This window comes from Schistocerca americana, chromosome X (genome assembly GCF_021461395.2).
Source record: "Schistocerca americana isolate TAMUIC-IGC-003095 chromosome X, iqSchAmer2.1, whole genome shotgun sequence".
Taxonomy (NCBI): Eukaryota; Metazoa; Arthropoda; class Insecta; order Orthoptera; family Acrididae; genus Schistocerca; species Schistocerca americana.
Window position 1 is genome coordinate 813,912,382 of NC_060130.1, and position 12,198 is coordinate 813,924,579.

Below are 12,198 nucleotides of genomic sequence, written 5' to 3' on the forward strand. Positions count from 1 at the left end.
ATACGGACGGGGGCAAAGGAATGAAAGAGGAAGCCGACTGGTAGAATTTTGCACAGAGCATAATTTAATCATAGCTAACACTTGGCTTAAGAATCATCAAAGACGACTGTATACATGGAAAAGACCTAGAGACACCGGAAGGTTTCAGTTTGGTTATATAATGGTAAGACAGAGATTTCGGAACCAGGTTTTAAATTGTAAGACATTTCCAGGGGCAGATGTGAACTCTGAACACAATTTGCTGTTTATGACCAAGACATTAAAACTGAAGAAACTGCAAAAATGCAGGATTTTACGGAAATGAGACCTGGATAAACTGTAAGAACCAGAAGTTATAGAGTTTCAGAGGGAGTATTAGGGAACGATTGACAAGAACAGCTGAAAGGGATACAGTAGAAAAATAATGGGTAGCTTTGAGAGATGAAATAATGAAGCCAGCAGAGGATCAAGTAGGTATAAAGATGAGGGCCAGGAGGAATCCTTGGGTAACAGAAGAGATATTGAATTCAATCGATGAAAGGAGAAAATATAAAAATGCAGTAAATGAAGCAGGCGAAAGGGAATACAAACGTCTAAAAACTAAGATCGACAGGAAGTGCGAAATGGCTAAGCAGGAATGGGTAGAGGAGAAATATAAGGATGTAGAAAGTATCTCACTATGGGTAAGATAGATGCCGCCGACAGGAAAACTAAAGAACCTTTGGAGAAAAGAGAACCAGCTGTACGAATATCAAGAGCTCAGATAGAAAACCAGTCTTAAGTAAAGAAGGGAAAGCAGAAAGGTGGAAGCAGTATACAGAGGGTCTATACAAGGGAGATGTACTTAAGGGCAGTATTATGTAAATGGAAGAAGACATAGATGAAGATGAGAAAGGAGATATGATACTGCATGAAGAATTTGACAAAGCACTGAAAGACTTCAATGGAAACAATGCCCCAGGGGAAGACAACATTCCGTTAGAGCTACAGATAGCCTTGGGAGAGCCAGCGATGTCAAAACTCTTCCATCTGGTGAGCAAGATGCATGAGACAGGCGAAATGCCTTCATCCTTCAAGAAGAATATAATAATTCCAATTTCAAAGAATGCGGGTGCTGACAGATATGAAAATTACCGAACTAGCAGTTTAATGAGTTACAGTTGCAAAAGAGTAACACGGATTCCTTGCAGAAGAAGGAAACCAGTCTTTAGGCTGAAGACCACAACAACAAACAACAACAAAGACCGCCCTTCTGGTGGAACCAACATTTGACACTACACCCATTGCTACCATCGATCGCCGGCCGCGGTGGTCTAGCGGTTCTAGGCGCTCAGTCCGGAGCCGCGCGACTGCTACGGTCGCAGGTTCGATTCCTGCCTCGGGCATGGATGTGTGTTATGTCCTTAGGTTAGTTAGGTTTAAGTAGTTCTAAGTTCTAGGGGACTGATGACCCTAGATGTTAAGTCCCATAGTGCTCAGAGCCATTTGAACCAAGCTACCATCGATCAACATGTCCATGGATCCTCCTAACCCACGATTAGGGCCAGGCACGTCTTTGAGAAGGAAGGTTTCATATGGTTCTGCCACTTGCTCCGTGTCGTTTCGCAAAATTAACATGCACATAAGGTTAACTTCTCATACCCTGCACACCCCAACTGTGGCGAAGATCTAAGAAGATACTGCCCAGATAATTAGCAAAGTATTGGCGGTAGCGCGAGCGGCGTCGTATACGAGTGAATCGTTCCAATAGGAAGTTCTAAAAATCGAAAAACTGTTAGTCTTCATCACGGTAAAGACACAATATGGTCAACCTCTTGATCAATATCACTGCATTGATCTTAGTATGTGGATAAAACGTCGTGTCTGGGATGCGAAGGAATGTCGGAATCACTGTTGTAGGGATCGTTCGCTGAATGAGGGCCAACATCAGTCTCATCAACCTCCACACGTCTACAGTAGACCCACATTCCAGACGGTGTTCGCCTGTAACAGATAGATGGCACTGGGGACATAACAGGGAATCGAGCATACGTATGGAATGGGGTCTTTGGCGGTTCATATATTTGTGGTTGCCCACCAGATACCAGGCCGTTCTGGTGTCGGAACCGAGAAAAGCGCCATTCACTGAACGCCAGACCACCAGCCGGGTAACCATGGGGCTTTCAATCATATTTCGGGACAGCCTCGCATCATATGGGAATAAACATCACGGGGCCCCTGCATCCGCTCACTCGGTAGATCAGTGTTGACATAACTGAAGTGCACAATTAAAAAAAGAAATGGCTCTGAGCACTATGAGATTAAACTTCTGAGGTCATCAGTCCCCTAGAACTTAGAACTACTTAAACCTAACTAACCTAAGGACATCACACACATACATTCGAACCCGCGACCGTAGCGGTCGCGCGGTTCCAGACTGTAGCGCCTAGAACCGCTCTGACACTCTGGCCGGCTGAAGTGCACAAAAAACTCGTTTAGAGGGGATAGTGTTGGTGAAATATGCGTCACAGCAGTGAGTGGTTCGTGAGAGGTGAAGGCCAATTCTTCAATCAGAGCTTCTGTGAAGCTGCGCTGGCGGTGCTTCCACATCTTCATCATCATGGTGACGTATAAAGCGGCTGCTTTAACTTGGTCATTGATCATTCAAAGACTGCCCTTTGTCGTAGGGAGGATGAGCGTGTCTTATGACACTATGATGATAATTCCGACCCTGGCAAACTAACCAAAGACTGCCTGTAAACTGGATGCAATCGCCTTCACCATCCAGAGGGCCGTGGCCACGTGTGGTAACCTGGACGCCAGATAGATGTTGATTTAAACCACCTACTGGACCACGCTCAAAGATCACACCAAGTTGCTACAGACATCCGTACGTATACCTTGTAGGAGACGAGTACAGGTAAGGTGTCTTGTCCATCGACTGTCATGCATAAAGATAACCCCCAAAAATTTGATCGTATCCTGGAGTGGGTATGGGGCCAAGCTCTCTTCTGGGAAGCCACTGTCAATGAACATCGCTCCAGACTTGTCCAAGTTCAAGCAGCTTGCTCTTATGGCCCAGTATTGGGCAATTCAGCCCTGTGATCTTTGGATTTCGTCTGGTGTACACACAAAAAACACCAGATTGTTCACATACGCATGGCAGACAAAGGTGTGGTCTCTCAATGTATGCCCCTGCAGCCAACATCGTAGTCCATGTAAGAGTGGCTCTATGGCAATGGTATATGTACATAACCACTCACAGGGGGGCAACGTCACCTCACAAATCAGGCTATAGTGTGTCTGCACACTATACGTTCCTTGATCATAACCCGCGAGTCTTGTCATGCAGAAGGAGCATGATGACGTGTATGAAGGACTGGAGAAGGCTAGCTGCCGCAGCAACTTCACAAGAACTCTATCGAATACATGGTCGAAGACCACTGACACTAAAGCTCTGCACACGTAATGATCTAGGAAGGTGTAGGCGATATCCTTTTGAGCCGTCAGGCACTAGCCATCTGACATATCCAGCATGGGGATCATTGTTCTTTGACATCTGCCGATAATGTGATGCATGGATGGTAGATCACCCCCGACCTGGTTTTGACAACGCGAATGCAAAAGTGTACCCTCAAAACAAGGTCGCGTAAGCATTGTGATCCTCACTTGTACTCAATGGACTTCAGCCTGACGTCCTGGTGATGGTAGTTGGGCGGATATCTCCTGCAGCAGCATAAAATAATATTGCATGGTGTCTCGACCGCAGTTCATCAAACGCTGCAATACAGGTTTTGCGCAATCGAGCCACCAATGGATCATGGAAGGAAACATCAGATGCTGCCAGTAGGAGGACAAAGTTCGTTCTACACCACTTTTGATGTCAAATTGATGAGCAAAATTAATGAAACTGTGACAGCTGATTGACTTTTGACCTTAACCTATTGTTCTCCTAAACGGTTTATGACACCATGGGCTTAATTTATGACACCCTGTGGATAATCCGTTCTTCCGAGAAAGAGCCTCCACACCTCCCCCTCCGCTCTGCCTCCCCCTCCTCACTCCCTCTTGCCCATACAAGCATACTTTCAGGCCTAAGTTACTCGAATAAACCCTCCCACTTCATCAATTCGACTGAATAAATAATTAAATCGATCAACTAACTAATCCCTCCCCCTCTGGTAAATCCCCCACCTTCCACCTCCTCTCCCCCATCTGGAAATTGACAGGAAAAGCACTCAGTCTGTGCTGGACAGGGAGTATCTGACAACAGGAAATTCAATTACATAGCAAAAGATATACTGTTTATTTACAAAATTCAATTCAGAGGGGTTAGATCTCTCTTGCTCATGATTCTCTTTCAGGTCTTGTAACAAACATTGAAAAGAACTAAATAAATAGATAGCTTTTTTTTCTGACTGCGCAATCCGGCCGGAGTGGCCGTGCGGTTCTGGGCGCTACAGTCTGGAGCCGAGCGACCGCTACGGTCGCAGGTTCGAATCCTGCCTCGGGCATGGATGTGTGTGTTGTCCTTAGGTTAGTTAGGTTTAATTAGTTCTAAGTTCTAGGCGACTGATGACCTCAGTAGTTAAGTTGCATAGTGCTCAGAGCCATTTGAGCCATTTGACTGCGCAAGGAACACCATCATGAAATCGACATCAACATAGCTCACCGCACGTAATTACACGGTTAAAAATATTTCGATCCAGTCTTTGCACCAACTGCAGGGGCAGATGTGCTGGCCGGTACATTACACACCCACACACCAGACGCTCTGCTGAGGTGCAGCACATGCCAGTGTCAACAGTACGCCCATTTGGACCTCGCGATGGCTGTCAGCTGCTGCATTGTCAACTGCCTCCAGCTCCTGCGGCGCACAGACCGCAAGTCATGCTAATAACAGAACAAAGTATCAGATGGTGGCAACTCTTTGATATTGAAACCTGATAAATTCCTGTTCATACACATGCTTCTCTCTCTCTCTCTCTCTCTCTCTCTCTCTCTCTCTCTCTCTCTCTCTCGCCCTCTCTCCCTCCCTCCCTCAAGTCGTTACTTCCTGTTTGTGTGAATCAACAAATGCAAACACAAACAGACCAAGATGTCCCCCCAGATCTCCTCCCATGCAACCCCCTCTCCTGCCCTCCACACCTTTCATACAGATCTGGCGTTGGTAGCCAGTACATCCCTTTACTCTCACACTTCCACTGTTATGGAAACCTGTAGAAGATGGAACAAGGACATTCAATAAGAAGTAGGTAGGGTCTGACATGTGCTGCACTAACCCTACATTTGTCCTGAACAGATATCCGGTAAACCCCCCGCTGTGGACGTCTTGAAAATAATCCCTTACTCTATCAGATTGACTGACTTATTAATTAAACCGATACTCTTTGTGTGCAGCCAGTTTTTTCCTTGTATCCTATTGGTGGATACTAGGACTGCTACATTTGGTGGGATTCGATCCCGCAACTGCCCACTTTCCAAACCATTCTGGATTTTTCACCCCTTGACTCCTATTGGTGGATATGAACTCGTTAAGGTAATTTGGTAGGAAGTCCATTAGGATGGAAATTTCAAATTTCAGCTCAGTTGCCTGCTATGTCCTTAAACAATCAGTGGAGGGGTTTGATTGATGTGTCTGCTCTCAGTAGCGCTCTTGGGAAAAATAAATTGATCAGTCGGGAATTTGACGTTGTGATTGGGTTTTTAAAGCACTATAGAATTCCGAGGCAATGGCCTTGCCACAGTGGATACACCGGTTCCCGTCAGATCACCGAAGTTAAGCGCTGTCGGGCGTGGCGGGCACTTGGATGGGTGGCCATCCGGACCGCCATGCACTGTTGCCATTTTTCGGGGTGCACTCAGCCTCGTGATGCCAATTGAAGAGCTCTTCGACCGAGTAGTAGCAGCTCCGGTCAAAGAAAACCATCATAACGATCGGGAGTCCAGTGTGCTGACCACACGCCCCTCCTATCCGCACCCTCAGCTGAGGATGACATGTAACCTCCCCCTCACTTATCGACCTTAATGACAGTGAAAAATTAAACCGCAGTTTTCCCTAGGCAAGACCCAGCGTAAAAATACAAATAATATTTACGAAACAAACCAATTATACATCGACATAAGTGCATAAATATATATATATCTAAACAGTAAAGCAATTACAATATATAAAGAGACAGAAATGTCATATCTTGAGGTAACAAAACAAGGAAAAAAAATAATAGTACAATAGATGGAAATAGGAGTATATGCATTTCCGGCGTTACACGTGCCCCACATTGTCTGAGGATGTTCGTGTAACGTAAACAGACTCAGAAAATGTCCCAAAAAAGAAACAGCGGAAATGCATATGCTCAAAACATCAACAAAATTTAGCATTCGTCTAATTAATCATAAATCAATTTTTAGACCATAATAATTGAGTGGGGACACTCCTAATCTTATTCCACTCTGTCATCTTGCACAAAATAAAACAGGTTGACAACATATTAAAATTCATAGAAAATATAGAAAATGGTTTAGCTATTCCAAAATCATTAAAATTCGTAACACTATGAGAAATGGAATACTATTTGCAAAATTAATCAGAGTACATGGTCATAAAAACAGGTAGATCAAAATACGCAAATTAATAATTAATTACATAGAATACACATTTTTACATAACCTTTTCATAGTTAATATCTCGTCATGAGATTCCACTTAACGCTAAACAAGAAAATAATATTCAGTAGATCGAAAAAAAAACATAAATATTGACAGCAGAATTCTTTCACATCAGCTGTCCGGGAAGAAAAACTATTCCGCCTTTCGTACTCGCAAGTACAAAGAATGCCGACAGCGGCCCAAGAGCCAACAGCGGCACAAGAGCCGACAGCGGCTCGCCTCGGCAGTATTGTTGCGCCCGCGTGTGCGGCACGCTTGATCTCACTCGCCCTTGTGACGGCGTTTCCAGAACGTCCGTTCCAATGAATTCTTTCGGAAAAACTCACTCCCGAGTAATCTCAAGGAGTCCATAAACACTATCACAGCGGATAACTCAACACTGTCCATCATCACACGCATGTACTAGCCTGAAACTTAAAACAGCGTCTAAGTACATCGGCAATGACTAGTAAATCACATATTTATGGAATCTTACAGCTAATTACAAAATCATATTTACATTGCTTAATCTACTGTGACTCAGCTGAAAACTTAAACTAGCAGCTTGGATTTTTAAATTGATTAATATTCAGTAACTCTTAAATCATTTAATCAACATAAATTACTTATTAATTACAACTTCTTTAATGACCTCTAGGTCAGGCAAAAGCCTCGCCACATGGCACATCCTTAAATCTTACACTCTATATCTACATACTGTACAAATTACCCTATCTGTGGTACTAATCAATCCTTGGTTGGTACAATTTCAGGTCTACAATGGTCCATTATAAACAAACTTAAATTTAGAGATTTCATTGTCTATCTCGCTCGAGTTCTCATGAGCTTTTACAAGTACTACGTCTCCGATTGCAAACTTAGCAAAACGCGCTTTAGCGTCATGACGACGTATGCGAGCATCAGCTTTTAGCTTCATTACTTCTCGCAAACGATCTTTTTTCACACCAATACTAATGTTAATCCGTGGAGGGAATTTGATTATCTCTTCCACTAAACTTTTACTTCTGTCATCCAACAGGATGTCCTCTGGAGAAAATCCAGTCGATTCATGTCTCAAGGTGTTCATAATTCTCTTAAATTCTGCTTCATATTTGCCCCATGCCCTATGGTTGTGATGGCAGTAGGTACGGGAAAGTCGGCCTCGTCTTTGTTCGTGTGTTACGTTTGACACACCTTCTACAATACTTTCCAATTCACTTTCTACATTATTGTCAATGCCGAGATTCTTCACATTACAGTAGTTCAGATTCATACCTACGTCAATACCATTCGGCCAGTTAACAATGTGTATAGGCTGGTATTGCCTATGCACACCGTCTCCTGCCTCGTCAAAACTAACTACTATTGTTTTATCTTGGGACGTACATGTCAACGTTTTGCTTTCGCAGTTAATCACTGCACGGTACTTTAACAGCCAATCTAACCCGATAATTACTTCCGTAGTTAAGTCTGGCACGACGACAAACTCTTGTTCAAATCGTGCCCCACATATCTCGAAGTTGACAAAAATCTGTTTTGTGACCGGTTTACTGGCCTTCCCAGTAGCACCGATAATTTTCACTCCTGTTACTGGCATAACTACGATGCCAGGTCTGTCTTTCAGTAACTCAAATATTTTCCCAGATACAGCACTCAATTCTGCACCGGTGTCAATCAACACGTTTAGTTGTAGGTCGTGCATATTAACAGACACTACTATCTGTCTACACTTGTCCTCGACTGTTTCTTTATTTTCCCAAAGTAAATCCTCGTCTATATCCAGGTCATTCCACAAAAAACCATCCGGCTTAGATCCTAAATCCGGTTTATCTGGCGGCTTTTTCAGCCTCTTTTCACATACAGTTTTAATTTCAACACGTTTGTCCTGAGGCTTAGTCTGTAGCTTCGCCTCCAATACCGAAACCTTTTCCTGTAACTCGTCAACTAGTGAGTGTCGCATTGCTATCAATTCACTAATTGTCACCTTCGTTGATTCCTCTTTAGTCAGATTGATCTCATCTGCCAATCTACCTGGAGAAATGTGCCCAGTAGTATCTGCAATTACTTCCTCTAGATCTGCGCAACCCACACTGCTACCGTCTGACCGCATAACGTCAGCTCTAACCTCATACACGCTGAAATCTATGTGCTTTTCTACCAATTGTGTCCGGCTATCACTAAAATTTTCGTAATCTTTCTCCTTAATACTCTCGCAATGTTTAAACTGGATGTTCGCGTCGGATGGGTCGGCTACTTCTACCATTACAACTTTCGGTAAAGTCTGCCGGTTAGGGCCAGAACTTTCCGTTACTACTTCAACATTCAACTCCTGCGGGACGAAACACGACGCATCTTGCTCGTGCTCCCCATTAACATCAACTATTTCTAGTAAAGTCTGCCGGTTAGGGCCAGAACTTTCTATCACTTCACAACCACTATCTTCCTGCGGGACGAGACGCGGCAAATCCTGCCCGCGCTCCCCATAGACACTTCTCCCGTACAGGCCCCTATAATCTCTTAGTTCGTCGTATAAGCGACCGAACTGCCTTAACCAGACCTCATCCCTCTCTGCATCCCCTCGCTCGATGACGGACGTTTTATCCGACATCTGATCTTCTTTCAACACTTGCGAATCATTCTTAAACTCAATCTCCAGTTCCGCTGTGGGTATTACAGCTGCCACTTTATAATCCATTTCCGGAACACTACTTAAATTGTTCTCACTGACAGTGAATGTACTTCCTACTGCCGTGTCTACAGCTGATCTACTACTTGTGGGCGCACTCCTTTCTCCTAACACTGGCACACTCTCCCGCCGTTGATTATTCCATACGGAATTTTCATAACGACGACACCTGGGTTTTCTCCTGTTATTGGGCCGCCAAAATTTCTCCACGCCCGGTCGGCCCCTCACCGGCGCGGCTAATGGTTTCCCTGTCTCGTCCCAGCAGATACGCTCCCCGGATACTGCTGAGGCGGCTGGTCACACCCTCTGGCGTTATTACTATTCTGCGCAGCCCGTATCACGCTAGTATGATACTGGTTTCCGTCATTCCGGTTATTATTTGCATTGTACCGATTGTTATTACGGCCCGAACCATTATTGTTATTGCTGCCATGGTTGCGGTATGCATTATTCCCATGGTTATCGTTGGTGTGGTTGCTGTGGTACCCATTGTTGTTACCACGGCCTCTACCACTGTCGCGATTATTGCGCCAATTGTCCTCGTCCTCCACTCTTTCCAGGAAATCATTTATTGTCCTGTAATTGCTTCCTACGTAGCGTTTTGTATCATCTGGAAGCTTTTTGTAGAGTTCCCAGACTATTTCAAATTCCGTGCGGCGATCACGCAAATATTCCAACTTGCGGATCCAGCCCTCACAAAACTCCTTCATCGAGCCACGCGAATTCGCATCGAAAGGCCTCGATACGACAAATTCGCGCCAGACACTTTGCTGTTTTTGCTCTGACCAGTATTCAGCCAGAAACAAATTTTTAAACTCGTCAAAAGTCAGGTTCGTAATGTTGAGGTTTAGGCCCCAACGCTTGGCATCACCAGCCAACACATCAATAACCGCATTAATTTTTCTCTCATTAGTCCATGATCTGGGTAAAACTCTTTCACAATTTTTAATGAAATCCGTCGGGTGTATACCGCCTTTTTTCAAGGGGTCGAACCGCTCCTCTTTCGTCAACAACTCCGAACTATGTGCACAGATTGGCACATAGCTCTGTTTTTCGTCAAGTTTCCTTTCTAATTCCGACACCCTCGTAATCACTTGGCAAGTGGTTGTCGCAAGCGTTTCCACTTCCCTCTTTTTCTCTTCGCAGGTGTTAGCCTGCTTCGTCACTTTGGTATCTACTTCGGATACTAAAGCCTTTTAAGTTTCCACCTTCTGTTGATCCTCTTTTCTCACTAATTGAATTTGTTCCGTCACCTTATTCTCGATGATCGGAGCAACTGCGTCTCCTACACTTTTCTCGATTCTGCTAATTTCGGAATCAAAACGAGTATTTATGCTCGCAATTTCCGCCTGAACGCCTATCATTTCCTGTTTAAGGTTACCGATTTCGGTATTAATCACGACAATATCGTCTTTGATTTTATCAACTTTTGTGTTAACAACTTCAACATTGTTGTTAACAACATTAATAGCTTTGTTCTGATTGTCTAGCATTCGTTCAATTTTTTCAGACTGAGCTACTTGCTTGGCAGCCTGAGCTGCTTGCTCGGCAGCCTGAGCTTCTTGCTTGGCAGCCTGATCTTTAATTTCTGCCGATTGACTCTTGATTTCGTTAATCAAAACATTCAATAATTCAGTTAAATTCCCCCCGTATTCGTCATCAAGGGATTCAGATTTGATTTTCACTTCCGATTCCGAAACATTTTCTAAAGTCTGGAATTCCATTTCTGCTCTTTGTTGCGTTTCGGCGGTCGCATCTTTCATGCTAGCCGCCTGCCCCGGAACAATGGGTACCGCTGTGCGCGTTTCCCACTGTTCGACCGATTGTTCCGTATCTAAGTCTACCAAATTTTGGTAATTGTTGCCTTCACTCATTTTAATAATTTTCAATATAAATGCAAAATCTCAACTCTAATTAGGATTCCTCACACGAATATTCTCGCTGACGTATCGACCATTTCGTAACCAGTACTTTGTTACGAGATTTGCACAATGCAAAATTCGTGTCCAGAACAACCTCAAATTTGAAGATTGTCCTGTCACCAGGTCGCCACGTGTAACCTCCCCCCTCATTTATCGACCTTAATGACAGTGAAAAATTAAACCGCGTGTACCTAATGGAAATTTGGGAAAAGCAATCGTCACCGAAGTTAATCTATCGGTAAAGAGGGAGGAAACGGTTACATCTAAATGAAAGGAAAAATGCAAATGAAACTGGTGGAAATTAATTTTGAAAAGGGGTAAAGTTAATAAAGAAAGTAAATGTGTGGCCGTTACGTTAACAATTAACTAGCGGTAATTAGATATTTGAGATTTGGGGGAAATCACGGTCGCCAGTCCTAAGGACAATTAATATAGTAACTGAAAAAGAAAGGCTATTACACATATAATTAGCACTAGAAGCGTGGCAACTGAAGGTTGACACGTGTAGTGTGAAAACTGAAAGTTTGTCAGAAGTAATAAATTTCGCTACACTCTGACTTAATTTAGCAAAAGAATTAATAAAACCGGAAAATCGAAAGTTAATTTAGTGACTGAAGTTAATAGTGAGCTTTCTTTCTGAAGCACATCGAAATCCAGTAAAATACGGTTAGTCTTGGACTACCTCAACAATCATTTCAAAAGCAACTTGACTCTACGCAATTTAGAAACAAGAGATTTAACTTTGAACTTGAATTAAATGATTCTGAACTATTAACAATAGTAAAATTTAGTACGTACCAAGCTGAGCTGCAGTCACAGGTAACTAAAATACGGTAACAAAACTCGCACTCTTAATTTGTGCTTGTGCAATTTAAATATTGTAGCCAGCTGAACTTTGAAATTAAAGCAGTGAAATCGAATGATGCTGGCGTTTGAATTTCAACGACCCTCGGGCTCATTTCGGAAAAGGAAGGGACCCTGCTT

The 12,198-nt window shown here is 43.5% G+C and overlaps 1 pseudogene; it reads left to right on the plus strand.

Annotated features, from left to right (window-relative positions):
• Positions 1-5,686: 5,686 nt before the first annotated feature.
• LOC124557418 lies at positions 5,687-5,804 on the plus strand (annotated as a pseudogene).
• The last annotated feature ends 6,394 nt before the right edge of the window (positions 5,805-12,198 follow it).